Source organism: Eublepharis macularius, chromosome 2 (genome assembly GCF_028583425.1).
Source record: "Eublepharis macularius isolate TG4126 chromosome 2, MPM_Emac_v1.0, whole genome shotgun sequence".
NCBI lineage: Eukaryota > Metazoa > Chordata > Lepidosauria > Squamata > Eublepharidae > Eublepharis > Eublepharis macularius.
Window position 1 is genome coordinate 46,070,708 of NC_072791.1, and position 16,819 is coordinate 46,087,526.

Below are 16,819 nucleotides of genomic sequence, written 5' to 3' on the forward strand. Positions count from 1 at the left end.
CCGACCATCCCCGGAACATTCTGCCTCCAAGGCTGGTAAGCAAATGAGAATGGACAATTTTATAAAGGAAAAAGAAGAAGAAAATATTTTAACTAAGGATTTAAGCCAGCTACTGTCTTCAAACAGATATGCCTCCTTGCAACATAACACCTCCGCTCAGGAAAGTGATTTAGAGCAACAGAGCTCACCCGTGGCGTCTCAGGAGCCGCTGAATACAATTGAGCATCTGAAGAGGGCAAGTAAGGGAAACATTCTTTCTAAACAAACTGCCCTCATTGCTGATACTCTGATAAGCCTGTATACTAAGATAGATGAGATTAACCTTAAGGTAAACAAACTGAAAGAAGCAGTTGAACTTTTCTCCGGGAAGCTGCAAAACTTACAGGCGCAGAGAGAGAGTTCTCATTCCACCTCTACGAAGTTAACTTATGTGAGCCCTACAAACAACACAGATAATAAGGAACTAGAAGACTCCCATCCTCTCTCTTCCCATGGTATGAGTAGCCGAATTCTGCAAAACAATCAGTTGGCTTTCTACATAGGACATCTAAGAATTAATTATGGTCGTTGGGGCAATAAGAGAGCAGTTGAAAGCTCACTTAACCAGATACTGCAAAGGGATTGTTTAAAGCTGAACTTGAGTCAATGCTTCTGGCTTCCAAGTAATCAATTCTACAAGAGGGTGATTGTAACGCTGAAACAGAAAGAAACCTACTTTTGGCTTTTGGATAGCCGTAAACATCTCGAAAGGTTTCAAATTTATGTCACAAGGGTGTTCAAAGATAACAGGCTGCATTCAATGTGCAAAAAAAGAACGAACCCCCACTCAACTAATAGCAATGGTTTACCAATCGCGGGAAATATTGTACCAGCACATCCTGGACATTTAGCCAGTCGCTTTCAGCTTCAAACACCTATAAAATCTGCTACTAAGTTGTCACCCCTAAAGACTATAAAACAGGCTTCCCTGCATAACACAGGGGGAAGATCGAAGCCTCTCTGTAGAAGCGATACTAACAAGATTACGCAAGAACGGTGCGGAAATGCCCTCTCAATGTGCTCCCCTCAGCCTAGTACCTCCCCCTGTTCTCAGGAGGAAAAGGATCAATCTAAACTTAGCCTGAATAAGTCCACAGAATTGCAAACAGCCGGTTCCCTTCATGAATCCTCCAGTGTTATGGCAGTAGAAGAGTCTCCAGAGAGTCTAGTGGTGCTACCAACCCTGGCAGCAAATTCTAACAAGAAACACGCTTCTCGTTTGACTGTCCCAATCAGTTTGGAAAAAACTTGTCAAAGTAAGAACGAGTTAGCTGAAACATCAGAATTACCACTGGTTGATTACGAGCTAGACTCCTTACTTCTGCATTCTATATACTCTAATAAAAACCCAGCGTCTTTAATGGATTCAAAATCCCTAGCGGATGAACTAGCTGATGCAGCCGAGCAAGTTTCAATCTTACAACCTGCACCAAGTAGACAATTAAGGGTGGAAACCCTCCCCGGAAGGAGTGCCTACATGCGGAAAAATGGATGTGTGTTGGAGGAGCAGATCTCAGAGGAAATCGAGATCATCTCTTCGACTGCTAAGGAAGTCATTTCAAGAAATACCACTTCAGAGGGATCCCAGGATATTGGACATAATTGACTAGTCAGTTCTAATGTTATTAGACTCCTGTCATGGAACGTAAATGGTTGGAAAAGCAAGTGTAGTGACCCTCACATCCTGAGAGTGTTAGGTCATTTCCATATAATAACTGTACAGGAGACATGGGTCCTCGATCAAATTAGTTTGCCAAATTACTGGTCCTTCTCAGCCCCTGCAATAAAAAGCAGGGGTAAAGGCCGACCTAAAGCCGGCCTCGCTTGCCTTGTTTCTAGGGACCTGAAATTGACTAAGAGCGAAATAATCATGGTTTCACCCTTGTTGTTAGCTGTTTGTATATGGACTAACTACTTAGTAGAGCCTCTCCTGATTCTCACAGCATATATTCCACCAGTAGAAGGGGATTCTAAAGCCCAGTCACTCTGGGAAGATTTTACTGACCAAGTGGGACATTCACTTACCAAATACCCTAAAGCGTTGGTGATATTGTCAGGAGACTTTAACGCACGAATAGGAGGTAATGATGAGGCCTTGCTTCCAAATGTGCTGGGCTCATCTGATTTAGTTCTTCCATCTCCCTGGTTTTCCAGATGTTCTAGAGATCGCAAAATTAACTCAGCCGGCAAGTATCTGGCCTCACTGGCGGTCACGCTAAATCTGGTGCTTTTGAATGGTAGTGTCAACCCTAAGCGATCAGGTTGTTTCACCTGCATTACCTCTAATGGTCTAAGCGTAGTTGACCATTTATTGGCATCCCCAAGCTTACATTCCTTAACCACCAATGTGGAAGTAGGTGAATATCTTGGGGGAGATCACCTCCCTTTGATTCTTGAATTCACACCTCAGCAGATGGATATGTCCACCTATATCACTATGGCCCCCCAAGATCGGACCCTTTTCAAGAAATCTATCAAATGGTCCCATGAGATCGAGTCCCAGATAGCTGAATTGCTTAATCAAGGAAAACCTGATATATGCTGGGCACAACACTGCCATTCAGATGAAACGCAAGGAGGCTTGGAATATTATAGAACGTTGATGAGGAGTTTGTCATCTTTCTTCTCTGTAGATAAGAGGGTTATTAAGCAAGGAAATGTTGCACCTAATTTAAGGGGTAATAATTGGTATGATGAGGAATGTAGAAAGCTGAAGAGATTAATCAGAACACAGTTTAGAATCGCTAAAATCACAGGTCTTCAGAAGGAAGTTGTAAAGATCAGACTTCTTAAACAAGAATACAGGAAGACCATTAAAAGGAAGAAAGAGTTGGCAGCCTTGAAAGACTGGGAATCCCTTCATCTAGCGACAGTAAAAAATGATCATAAGCTTTTCTGGAAGCTAGTCAAAAATTCATCTACTTACTCACATGAAAACTCAGATATTACCACACACCAGTGGATTTCTCATTTTAGTGCCCTTTTTCAGAGTACAAAAGAACCTATACAAACCACCATCACAGTACCTTGCTTTTCAAATGAGAACATTGGAACTTGGCCAATGGTCTCTCCAAGCCAAATAACTAATATAATAAAACGTCTGAAACGGGGCAAAGCACCCGGACCGGATTTTATCCCTCCTGAATTGTTCCTAATGAACCCTGATTGGTGGGGGGCTTGTTTAGCTCCCATCTTTTCATCAATAAATAGTTCAGGTTCCATGCCATCTGACTGGAAGCGTTCAATTATAATCCCAATTTATAAGAAAGGTAATAGGTCCGACCCTCATAACTATCGTCCTATAAGTCTACTTTCTATTCCAGGGAAAATCTTTGCGGCACAACTTCTTGATAGGTTAACGGATTGGATGGATCAAGAAGCAGTACTCTACCCTGAACAAACAGGCTTCCGTACAGGGGCCTCGACTATGGATCATTGCTTGGTTTTACACCATCTAGCAAGCAAATATTTGGCACCCCCCGGCGGTAAACTCTATGCGGCCTTCATGGATTTGAAGACCGCATTTGACTCTATTAATCGTTGTAGATTGTGGCGTAAATTGTCAGAATCTACAATAGATAAAAGACTTTTATATTTAATAACGAACTTATATACTGACACTTCCGCCCAAATTAGGTACAACCGGCAGGGTCAATTAACTCCAAGTTTTCAAACCGATAAAGGTGTGAAACAAGGTTGTTTGCTGGCTCCATCCTTATTTAATCTATTCATTAATGACATGATTCCATTTGTGAAATCACATACCAGACACCCCCCTTATCTAGCAAATACTCCAATTTCGATTCTTTTATACGCAGACGATGCTCTCCTTATCTCCAAAACAGAACTAGGTTTAAAATCACTAATTAACGCATTTATTACATATTGTAATAATGAGGAACTTAAAGTTAATTATGCTAAATCAAAAGTCCTGAGATTTTCCAGGTCCTTCCATAACGGCTCCAAATCGATAAGAGTACTGGGAGGGGCTTTGGAGAGAGTCCCCTCCTTTAGTTATCTTGGTATCACTTTTAACTACAATCTATCATGGAAACCACATATCCAGGCTGCTCTGAAGGCCGCAAACATTTCATCAATGGCAATTAAAAAATTCTTTTACTCCAAAGGAGCAAAACATATACCAGCAGCCATTAGGATTTTTAATGCTAAGGTTATCCCACAGATACTTTATGGGTGTGGAGTGTGGATTGAAGGTGTATCCGACAACCTTGACACCCCTCTACACACATTTTTGAGGGAGATAGCGGCAGTCCCGAGATGCGTAGCAGGTACTGCACTTAGGGTGGAATTCGCCCAACCCTCAATTGAGAAGAGAGCATGGATTACAGCCTTTAAGTTGTTCTTGAACAAGGAAATTTACAAGGACAATTCAGGGAAAGTAGGTTTTGCACATTTGATCTCGCAGGATACCTATAAGAGTAGCCGAACTAATTTAATTAACCAGAAACTAAAAATTCTGGATATTGATATAACATCTTTACAGACAAATGAGGCCCTAAGAGTTATAAAAATAAAACTAAAGGATCTCGATTACAGCAGTACTCTCCAGAGAGCCAGACGTACATGTTCGGGCTTATCCCTGGGACTTTCACCTCCAGAGGCTATTCCATCTTATTGCTATTCTTTAAAGATTCCAGCTCAACGCAGAGCCTTCACATTGGCCAGACTTAACTCCTTCCCCTCTAAAGTGCTTTCTGGTCGTTTCTCTGGACTCCCTTATTCTGAACGAGTTTGTGACTGTGGACAAGGAAAGTTAGAGACCTTGGATCATATAATAGTATTTTGCCCTAAGTGGAGTAAGGAAAGAGAGAGATTTATTATTCCTATTATGTTAAAAGAAAAGCTTCCCTTCCTTCCTTGGGCAATCTCAGTGTTATTGTCTGATAACTTTCCTGACAATCAAACCTCTGCTATAGTGGCTTCCTTTTTAGCCACGGTGATAAAGAAACAAAATCTTCATGAGCTTAGATAGTTTAAAGTGATAATGACGAGTTATGCCTGTGTGAATTGGGTATGTTCAAGTGTACAGTTCATATTTTGTTGGTGTTTGTATGGCTTATGGCTTCGGCCGGAAAAGCAATAAACATATTATTATTATTAATTAAAGAAAGGAACAACATATTAAAAGATAGCATGTGTTTATTGTGCATTAGTAATGAAATTATTCATTGATCAACATAGAGTGATTCCGCACACGTTGGATAGTGCACTTCCAATCCTCTTTATAGATCATTTGGAAGGGATTTTTTTTGTGTACGGAACAAGAAATCCACCTCAAACGATTGATGGGGTGCATTGAAAGTGCGTTGTCCTACATGTGTGGAATCACTCATAGACTACTATAGATTTTAGCCATGATGGCCTAATGGAAACCATGTTCGGAGGCAGTGTACATTTGTTACGAATGGTTGTGTTTAAAAAGTGGGGGCAGGGTGGGGGAGCTGTTTCCTTCAAACCCTATTTGTGAACTTCCTGGGAGCATTCCTGGGGGGAAGCTGCGTCCTGCGTGGTGACATCACTTCCCGGAAGTGACATCATCACATGGTTCTGGGAGCAGCGGGCAAAGCACACACACATGTGGTACCAGGGGCACCACCTCCTGCCAGGAGTTGCCCCATGTGCTGGCAACCAATTTTCATATTATATATATATATATATATATATATATATATATATATATATATATATATATTTAAAAATGCAACGAGTTGGCAGCAATATCGTCTGAAACTTAGATTAAAACTTAGAGAACAAAGAATGCCAATTCCATGCTAAACAGGTAGCATGGAACCACCCACAATCTCTGGGATGTTACCCTTCCATCCATTTCAGTAACAAAATATATGATTTTTCAGTACCTTTGACTGTGCATTAAATACATTGTCCTGTCCAGAAACCTTTCATAGTGTTGCAAAGAAGATTTTCAGGTTGCCCACATACTTATTATAAACTATATTTACTGTGATGTGACACTGAGAAACTGTAAGAACCCAGGACCCAGCCATCATACACCAGGGCCCAACTGGCTAAAGCGCCTTCTCGTAGTCTCAGGCAGAAGAGAAGAGGTTGAATGCTATCCTATTCCACCTCCTTTCTTCTAGCTGTACTTCATTCTGACCTCAAGCCTTTTGAAAGCCTTAGCCAGGCCTGGGGCATGTCCAGTGGTCTCCCTCTACTCATAAGCCCTAGGGTTGTGGTCAAGCCTGTGAGAGACCAATAGTACCTTCTGAACAATTTCTGCCCCTTTACTGCATAGGTCGGAGGCGACTTGATGGCACATAACACACACGCACGTGCACATGCGTGCTGACCTTCCCTGACACCAGTGTAGAGCTTCCCAACAGCTGATTGTCATACAGCTGTTGTCAAAGATCTAGTTGTTAGTGGCTACCTGACTGTTGAAGGGCTACTGCCATTGATCAGATGGCTGGTGTGAAGATCTTTAGAAGTTGCCTCTGAAAGCATACTGGATTTGAATGCCATGTTTGACCATTGGGGAGCTAAGAAGGATGGGTGTTGTCTCTAGCTGAACTTAGGGACACAGACATCAGTTTGCAATATGTTTAAGGTAATGTAATTGAGAACTGCTTGTGGACTGCTGCTTTGAATTGTGTTAATGATATTCACCTCCATCTCCTAATAAGTTATTGTTAGAGATAATTGTTTTTGGAGTCTTTAGCATGCAGAACTTTAGTTTTCCTCCACAGCGGGCGGAAGAGGAGCTTGGGTTGAAGATAAAGCAGCTGTATCATTTTTTTCCTCCTTGGAGCTTTGGAGGCAACAGGCATGTTCCTCAGTTATCTATCAATTCTAGAGAGATATCGAAATAGGAAAGTAATTTCATTTGGCTTTTATTCTTATCATGTTTGAAAGTTTGATTGTAATATTCATTAACTAATATAATCCTTTACCGTAGTTACATAAAAACTGGGTGCTTTTCCCAATAATGTACAAATATATTTATCAATAGAGGTAATCTAATAAGGCAAAATAGTTATGTATTTGTTTGTTTATACCAGATTTTTTGTCCCCAGTGGGGACCTAAAGAAGCTTACAATATTGTTCTCTCCTCATTTTATCCTCATGACTTCAACCCTGTGAGGTAGATTAGGCTGGAGAGTTACTGACCTACAGTCACTCAGTGAGCTTCTGTAGCTGAGATCTCCCAGATCCTAGTCTTACTCTCTGACCAATGGGATATAAAGGCTCAGGAATCCCCATTCCTACTAGTGTCTGAAGAAGGGAGCCCAGACTCTCGAAAGCTTACACTCTGAAGATCTTGTTGGTCTCTAAGGTGCCACTGGACTCAGATCCTGCTCTCTAACCACTACAACACATAATGAATGGAGTTAACAGCAATGTAAGTATTTTTGGCTATTTGACTCCTGTCTTAGAAGGAGTGATGAGAGAAATGTCTGGCACTTTAGGGAAAGTCCCCTCCTACAGTCGTTTCAATTGAGAGGAGAGAAAAACACAAGACTTGTATGGCTGAATTGACAGTGTTGCAGTTTGTTCTTTTGGGCAGTTTAGTAATGTTATGTTTTGTGATTACTGTCTTGGCCTCGAATTGTAGTGAAGTAAAACTGATCCTTCATTGCCTGTTGTAAGGCACAGAGAAGCCTTTTTGTGTGTGTGTGTAATTCCTTGTATCCCACACACTATCTTAACAACAGCTGTTTTATTTTTTTGGTATGTTTGTGGGCTCTGTGGTAAAAAGAATTTCCAATGTTGTTGTTGAAAGATGCCTCACATCAACCAAAGTATGGTCTATACATGTTCTGCCTAGACATTTAATGACCACTTCATAGACTGAGGAGGGAAAGCTTCTGGGCTGTGGGTAGTTTGGGACTTTCCAAGGTTGGCTACTTATTTCTGTCCCTGTAGACTTGATTGTTGGTGTAATGTCCATTCTTCTCTAATGATTCAGTGGAAAACTGGAGAAATACAGGAAGGAAGTGAATCACTGGCTTTTGGTTTCAGTGGCTTTGAACAAGGAGGGCTGTTGGCCAGAGGGGAAGGCAGATGGATCGGACAGGTTCTGAAAAGGCTTTTGGCTGGCTCTTGAGTGATGATGCCAGAACTATGATGCCACCATGATGCCAGCAATATATAGAGACGAGGCAGACAAATCTGAATGGAATTACCAGCACTTCAGAAGTAGTATGCTTCAGTGAAAGATTAATTCTTTGCTTCTTTAATAAGGAAACTCTCTCAGCAAGTTGAGTTATTTATTTAAAACTTTTCTATGCTGTCTTTCCATCCAGTTCAGGGTCTTTAAGGCACTGAACAATAAAATATTTATTTCAAATAATCCAATGACCCAACAGACAGAACATTAAAACGTTTCAAATATGCATTTAAAATACACAAATATTTGTATAAAATATTTTAAACACATAAAACTTATAAATATAAACTTAGAGAGAGGGGGTCTAATAAGAGTTAGTGAGAGAAAAACAAAAAGAATAGAGGGAGACAGACAAATCTCCCTAAGGCGAAAGTTTCAGAGCTTTGCTACCACAACCAAAAAGGCTCTTTCTTGGGTTGTCACCTGTTTAGCCTCAGATGGCAGGGGGCCCTGAAGCTGGGCCCCTGAAAGTGACCAGAGTGGTTGTGTAGGTTCATATGGGACTAGGTGGTCCTGCAGATATGCTGGTCCCAAGCTTTACAGGCCAGTACTACCAGCACCCTGAATTATGCCCAAAAATGAATTAGGAGCCAGCGTAGATGGAACAAGAATAGAATGAAATGGTCCCTAAGATCCACCTAGTCAGTATTCTGGCCTCAGCTTTCTGTACCAACTGCACATTCTGTAGCTTCTGGACAGTCTTCAAGGGCCATCCCTACGTAGAGTGCATGTAGTAATCTAATCTAGATATTACCAAAGTATGCACCACAGTGGGAAGATCTTTCCTTATTGTATAGAACTTTGTGAACCTCTCATTCTTTTCATAAAGGACAAATGTGAAGCAGTAACTTAAATTCTGAAGTGCCGAGCCGACTGGTATCCATTCCTTGGATTTCATGTTGTTCAATATGTACTTTTTATGTGGTGTCCAGTGTGCTTTCTGTCCCCTGTGAAACTGCATGATGCAGCAGTGGCCGTTTTCACATGTCTTAACTGTCACGTGAAATCACACAAAACTCATGGAATGACGGTGTCTTCATGGAGCGTTTTCCCATCATGATTCCGTTTCATGGCACGATGACATCAGAAATCGCACCATGAAATGGAATCATGATGGGAAATCACGCCATGAAGACACCGTTGTTCTGTGAGTTTTGTGTGATTTTGCAAGATGGTTAAGAAGACGTGAAAACAGCCAATGTCTAGGTGTCATTTAGCAGCTCTTACTGACTGCCAAAATATGCCTTGTCTTTATTACATGAGCTAATCTAAAATCATAATGGCCGAAAGGGCCCATACAGCCTATTATGAGTATATGAAACTGCCTTATACTGAGTCAGTCATTGTTCCATCTACCCCAGCACTGATCATTTTAATTTCTAACAGTTTCCCCATTCTTCCAGCCATACTCTCTAAGATCATTTTAACTGAAGATTCACATGAAGCTGCCCTGTACTGAATCAGACCGTTGGTCCATCACAGTCAGTAATGTCTATTTAGACTGGCATTGACTCTTTAGCATTTCAGGGAGAGATCTTTCATATCACCTACTACAAAATCCTTTCACCCAGGATGCCAGAGACTGTACCTGGGACCACCTGCATGCCAAGCAGATACTCTGCCTCTGAGTTACAGATCCTTTTCAGGATTGAGGCTGGGAACATTTGTAGGTAAAACATGTTAGACTATTTCCTCTTTGCAAATGGTTGTGTAATTTTGGTCAAGTGAAACCTGCACTGCATCTCAACATATCCACCTTCTCTCCAAGGGACCGTCTCTCCCCGTATGTGCCCCAAAGAGCGCTTCATTCAACCAGAAAACATCTACTGGTGGTCCCTGGCCCTAGGGAGGCTCGGCTGGCCTCTACCAGGGCCAGGGCCTTTTCGGTCCTGGCCCCAACCTGGTGGAACTCTCTTTCTGAGGACACTTGGGCCCGCCATGATCTTGTATCATTTAGGCAGGCCTATAAGACAGAGATGTTCCGCCAGGCATATGGTGGAGGCTAATTTTATTCCATCAGTGCTGAGCCTTCCACCGGTCTCCTTCTACTGCTGGCTGCCCCGAAAAGGAGTACAGTAATCTATCTGTCTGCTACTACCTCCCCTTTTTGTATGCTGACAGGCAGGAGTGCAGGACTGCCCATCTTGGAATGGTTTTATTGATTGCTGTTTTTATGCTGTGTTTATTGTTTTTATATTGTATTTTAATCAATGTTGTACCTCGCCCTGAGCCTGCTTGTGGGGAGGGAGGGTTAAAAATATAATTAATAAATAAATAAGTTTGCTAAAATGAAAAAAAAAAACCAGTCATTTGACATGGGTTTTTTTTGCATGGCTTCCATGAGTATTATCAACATTTTTGATGCTTTCCATGTAAGTTCCAAACTTGCTTGAGTTCTTATTGAGTTTGGCTCCTAGCAGCCCTTGAGGCTAACACCATGGGAGCAGATGCGCGGCATAAGTCATTGTGTGATCATCACCATGTAGCCTCCAAATTTGTCACCCTGATAGTTTTATTGGAAACACATGGTCTGGTCTCAAGGCAAGGTTGGAGTAGTGGGACGGTAGAATGGAAGAGACAGTACAGAGATGACAAGGCATGGCTGTCCTCAGACAGGATGACTTTGCTAGATTGAGTGCTATCATTACTGCCCATGGAATGTTAGGCAAGTTCACCATCATTCCCATGGATGGTACAGTAACTCTAGGAAAAAATGATGGGATTGTAAACATTAAAAGAATAAAGAAAATACACGTTTGTGTTCATTGCAAAATAAAAATAAACAGCTGTAGGAGATATTCCAAGAACAATATGTGCTTGGTAGGACAAGGCTGGGGTTCCTCAAAACAATCTCCGTCTGGCGTGTGTTCTTTTCCCACTGTTTGTGAGCTTCTGGCTGCTTTAACCTCTACATAGTCCACCCCTCTCCCCCAGAACCTTTTGAAATCTCGATCTACTATTATTAGTGCAATGTGAGACAGTTTCTAGGTTTAAGGAGTTATCCTATTCTAAATAGGATTGCCCTTTAGGAACAGGTTTACATTTTGGAGGCGCTTTTAGATTTCTGTCTACAGATCATATTTGTTATGTGACACATAGTTATATGGTGTCTTCCTTGCACGGACACTTCCTCATTGGGCGAAGATGCCGAAGACTCAGGAAAGGAGGCAGCTGGGCATCTAACACCACCACAGAAGGAAGCTATTGAAATACCTCCAGGAGCTTCCTTTGATGTGCAGGAGGAGCCCCAAGACTCTTACAGCCCTGTCTTCTGATTCAGACTTGGATTGTGAAGTCACTCCCCAGAGCCAGCTGCTGAACCAGAGGTCTCTTTCCAATTGACCCCTCAACCCTCTCAAAGTCCTGAACTACCCTGGCCCCATCACAATATTCACTGTCATAACCGGGTATGGCACTTTTAAATACTGGTAACCTGCTCTTGGAGAGAGAGGCCTGTATTCTCACTCCTTAAAAGAGTATAAGGCTTCAGTTGACCTTCAGCCTTTGCTGGAGCAACATCCATGATACACTATTGGCACCAGCTGCAGTAACTTGGCTCCTGCCTTGACCCACTGAACCTCTGTCTTGCACAGGACAATAGTATCTTGAGCATGATTTGGTTGGTGAGCTGAATGCATCCTTCCTTTAAAAAGTGGGTTGTACTCTATCACATTCAGACTGGATTACTACCATGTGTTCCACATAGATCTATCTCTGAAAAATGTTTAGAAGATTCAATTGGTGCAAAATGAAGTGGTTGGATTGTTGCCTAGCACAGATGATAGGGTCCAATATCTTGCCAGTGCTTAAAGAATTGCACTAGCTGCCAGTTTCTTCCCAGGTACAATTGAATATTCTAACCTTTTAAAATGTCGAACAAGTGATCTAACATGGTGGCTGAGGGCACCATTTTGTCTGCCAGTGTGTTTCCTGGAAACACCTGCTTCATGAGGTTCAAGGAGAAAATTCAAAGGATCTTAAATGGAATGGGGATGAGGATGGGAAACAGAGAGCTTTGGTTGCTCTTTAACAACTCACTGTCTAGCAAAGTGCTGAGTTCATCCTAGGTACATCATAGCTCTGCATTCTCAGTCCATAGACACAGACTCTTTTGTTGCTCTGTGAAGCAAACTTTCCCTCTACTTTGGAAACTAAAACCAAACAGCAAAGCAAACTTGAATCCCAGAATTTTTCTGCCCTCTTGGTGCTCAAGAAGAGCCTGGGACACGTTACCTTTGCATCTGCAGGAAGAGCCCATTTGAAAGCAGCCTTGGTCATAAGAGGACACTTGGTTTGGAACCACTCCAGATTTGTAATTTTTGCCATCCCTGTGGCAGCCATATGTGGAGGCACCCAATTTATCAAAATTCCAAAAGTGCCCACAAGCTCAACAAATTTTGGGACTGTGGTGCCTAAAAGTTCATCTGTTCCCATATGAACCTACCAGCCAGAGAAAAGGTCTTTTTTACTCCATCACTTTTATTTCCTTAAAAATACTTTACTAGTGTGGTTTTTCAAAAAGAAATTGCTACAGTTACCACAGGAATGTTACCATGAATGAGAGATGAGGCAGTGCTGAATACAAGTGAATGGAAAGAGTGTGGGCGGGACAGAAGCTGAGCAATTCTGAATGAAAAACTAATGGAAAAGCCAATACTTCCTTCTGATGACTGAAGCATCTTCAATAATAATAGTATTATGAGAAAACCTATTTATTTATTTAGATACCTGTACCTCATTTGTCTCCCTAAGTATGTTATCCCCTCCTCCATTTTATTCTCCCAATCCTGTGAGGTAGTTTAGTGAGGGTAATTGGCCCAAGAATACCCAGCAAATGTCCTTGGCAGAGTATGGATTCAAACATGGGTCACTCATATCTTAGTCTGAAACTCTTATTACTACACCACAATGGATGACACATTTGTACCTGTGTATATCTTAATTATTTTTATTTATTTTACTTTATTTATTTTCCATGTTCCTCATTAAGACTCAAGGTGGTTTAGAAAATTATACCACAATGTAATAAAGTAATGTAATAAAGACCAACAAAAATATGTAATGAACAATGCAATAAAACCGGATTATATAGTTCAATCACAATGACATAAAACAGTACAATAATTCCAATAAACTTCATTATCAGAACTTTTAGTTCATTAGCTTGAGGTTCCAAGCAATCTCTTCTAGATCAGCCTAATCTTCATGTGGATGGGATAAGCCTTTTGGATTATACCGGGACATCTCCTGCAACGAAGGTAGCGGGGAGGTAAAGAAGGCACAGCAACATAGGCAGAGTTCATTTGAAAGGGGGAGGAGATTATCCTGCACTGGCCTCTGGTCTGTTAGTTGGCAATCTGGGACCAGCAATGTCCTTTCAACAATTAGTAGAGCACCAGAGGAGTCAGGTTTGGGTTGTATACCACAGTGAATTCTGAACTCCATGAAATACCATCCTAACAGGCAGAATTGTATGTCTGAATGTGAATCCCGAGGAATTTTTTGAAAAGGTAGTCCAGGGTATATTTCAGCTGGGAATATTATCCTCTGCAGTTGTTTGTATGTAACTCGTTGCAGTCTTGATATTACTGAGGTAAGACAGTGAGATAATAGTTAACTACAAAATGAAAGTTCAAGTGGCTAACTTCACTTTAGCAACAAACCTTGAATTCGTTTTTTTAAGATTTCAGGTAGAGATGAAGCCAAGATTTACAAGCATATGGAAAATATGTGTTGCACCCATGACAACTGTAGCTCCTAGTTTATTTGGGGCTGTTTATTAAATGCAGGAATAAGCAAGAAATCTGACATAGCTTGTGGGGCTTGCACATTTTGTGTTAAACCCCACTTAATCTCACTGGCTCATGTTAAGTTTCTTTGGAGATCCCAGCAGGAACTTCTAACTGATTTAGAATGCTGAAAAACAGAGGGTGGGTCAATATACTTACAAACAAAACAGTCTGGAAAGCTTGGCATTGATTTCTGAAATAGAAAGTGGGAACTAAGCGTGGAATAGGGTTGAAATGGCTATGCAAGATTTAGAACCCACTATATTAAAACAAACTCTGCTCTGCAAAAGTCTGTCGTGGTGACAACCAGCATGTGTTAAAAGGCACTCAAGAGTTTGGCCTTGGAAGCTGGGAGTGTCTGCGTCTTCTTGTTGCTTGGCTGCTGCAAAAGCCAGGCACCATAAATAAAATTACACAGAAAAGTTGCAAATTCAGTAATGGGTGTTCATTCCCTGTAAAGTTTCTTTCATTCATGACTTTTATGGGCTGTATAGTTTCTTTATTTCCTTGGCAAGGCTCCTCTCTCGGCTGCATCCTTGTTGATTCCAAAGGCATGGATGAGAATAAGCTCCAGTCCACTCCTTACAGAGAGCAAGAAGGTTTTCAAGGGATTGCTCATGTTTGGAGGAAGATGAGAGGCTTAGCACAACAACAGGACTTTCTCCGTGAATATATTACCACCCTTCACAGCCACTACACTGATGATTCTTATACTCTGGACCAATTAAGATTGTTTGCATGACTGGAAGCATTTTTTTAAATAAATCCCAGATAAAGCTGTACTTATGGTGAAGCATTTTGAAGTGGCCTGCATGGTAGCATACCGAGCTGAGATCTGTTCTGGTTATAAACAGCTCTGATGTTCAATCAAAAATATTCCTTGGCTGTCTTGCACGCTCTGTGTGTTCTTATGCAACGCTGCTAGATTCATAGTAACATTTAGAGGATGCTGAATATGTTATTTGCAGTCAGTAATGAAAAATTAGTTTGCAGTGATATTGGGGGGAAATCTAGGAAGACTAATAGATGACCCAATAGTGAAAGCAGATCTGAAATGGATAAAGTTGAAAGTTCTATATGTTGAATTGAGGAGGAGGATTCAAGAATAGTATTTATTTTTACTGACCTCCCTGCTAAATGTATATATACACCTTTCTCCCAAAGCATTGCATTATTTTCATTTACTTATGTTCTGCTTTTCTCCCCATTGGGAACCCAAAGTGGATTAGAACATAGAGCAGAACTACAAGTGACAAAAGGCACAGGTTGGACATTTGTCAGCTTCCCTCAAGTTTTGATGGGAAATGTAGGCATCCTAGTCTTGCAGCTTGGCTCTCTGACTGCTGTCCAATGGACTTTTCAACTGTCACTTGTCCAACATTCCGCCAAGCTGCCTACATTTCCCATCCAAACTTGAGGGAAGCTGACAAGTGTCCAATCTGTGCCTTTTGTCACTTGTAGTTCTGCTCATAGTTGTCCTCCATTTTCTCACAATAACCTGTGAGGCAAGTTAGGCTGAGAGAATTAACTGGCCCAAGATCGGGCTTCTATGGTAGAGTTGGAACTTGAACCTGTTTCTCCCAGAATCCTAGTCTGACTATCCTCTGTACCACACCGGCTCTCATGGTTTACATTAATTTAAAATAATTGTACACAAGATGCTTTACATTTTAAAATAATGACTTACAAACTATGCGCTAAGCTACAAGAGACGAATTACACGAGGACATGCATGTGAAGGGAGTTGCAATGTTAGCCGGGAAGCTGAGCTTTAAAAGAGATTGGAAGGTTTTGTCAATTTCCCTTCTCTACAGAGCCACCAAAGATCTCTCCTCAGAGGGGGTTGTTTATTTCCTCTTCGCCTCCTAGAGAGGGGGTGAAACTGACAGAGCCTTTCTGAGGCAAAGAGAAAATTAGCAAACCCTCTGAGGAGCAATCTTTGCTGGCTCTGTAGAGAGGGGAAATTGAGAAAGCCTTCTGATCTCTTTTAAAACTCAGCTTCCCAGCTAACATACGACTCCCTTCCTTGTATAATTTGTCTCTTGTAGCTTAGCTCTATGACATATGGTACAAAAGGGAAAAGTAGTAGGGATGGAAGAGGATAATAAAAAAATAGTCAGTCAGTCAGTACCTTTATTGGCATCAAACAAAATCAGTATTTGAATTCACAAAATGGAAAATACGATCCAAAATTAATCATCTCTCTGAATTTAAGTACTGACTATTTCATGACGTTGCATGATTGGTCTGCTGTAATTATTTTGGGAGGGGAAAAAACCAGAATTGTGCTCAAGGAAATTCACTGGATGACTTTTCTGGGGTGCAATTCAAAGAGCTGATTCATATTTAAAGTCCTAAAAGATATAGGGCCAGTATATCTAAAGGACTTCCTGCTCCCATATGAATTACATGAATTTTGATATGCTCTGACGTCCTGTGTAATCTACCCTATGAAGTATTGTGGGTGGCCATAAAGAAGAGTCCTTTTGTGTTGTGGCAACTTGTCTGTAGAATGCCTGTCCAGTCTTCCAGCCAATTCAAAACTTGCTGACACCTAGCCAAACTCCATTTATTATTATTTTCTTGGGGTTTTGTAAATTGCTGATATCTGGGACCTTCTGATGTTTAACTCATCTGTTCAATTCTTGCTGGTTAATGTTTTTATGCTATTTAGGTTACTTTTAATGTTTCCAATTGCATTTTATGTTTTGTTTTGAAAGTTGTCTTGGGCAAATCTTTGGAGATTGTGCTGTTCAGATATATTAAATAAATAAATACATATTAAATAAATAAATGTTGGTTTGTCCCAGCTGAGCCTCTGGAAAAGCTCTTGCTGTCTCCC

At 41.1% G+C, this 16,819-nt stretch overlaps 1 protein-coding gene across 1 annotated transcript in view; it reads left to right on the forward strand.

The window, feature by feature from the left end:
* The window catches only part of LTBP2 (latent transforming growth factor beta binding protein 2), a 170,634-nt gene that overhangs the window by 43,944 nt on the left and 109,871 nt on the right, over positions 1 to 16,819 (forward strand). The window lies entirely within an intron of this gene.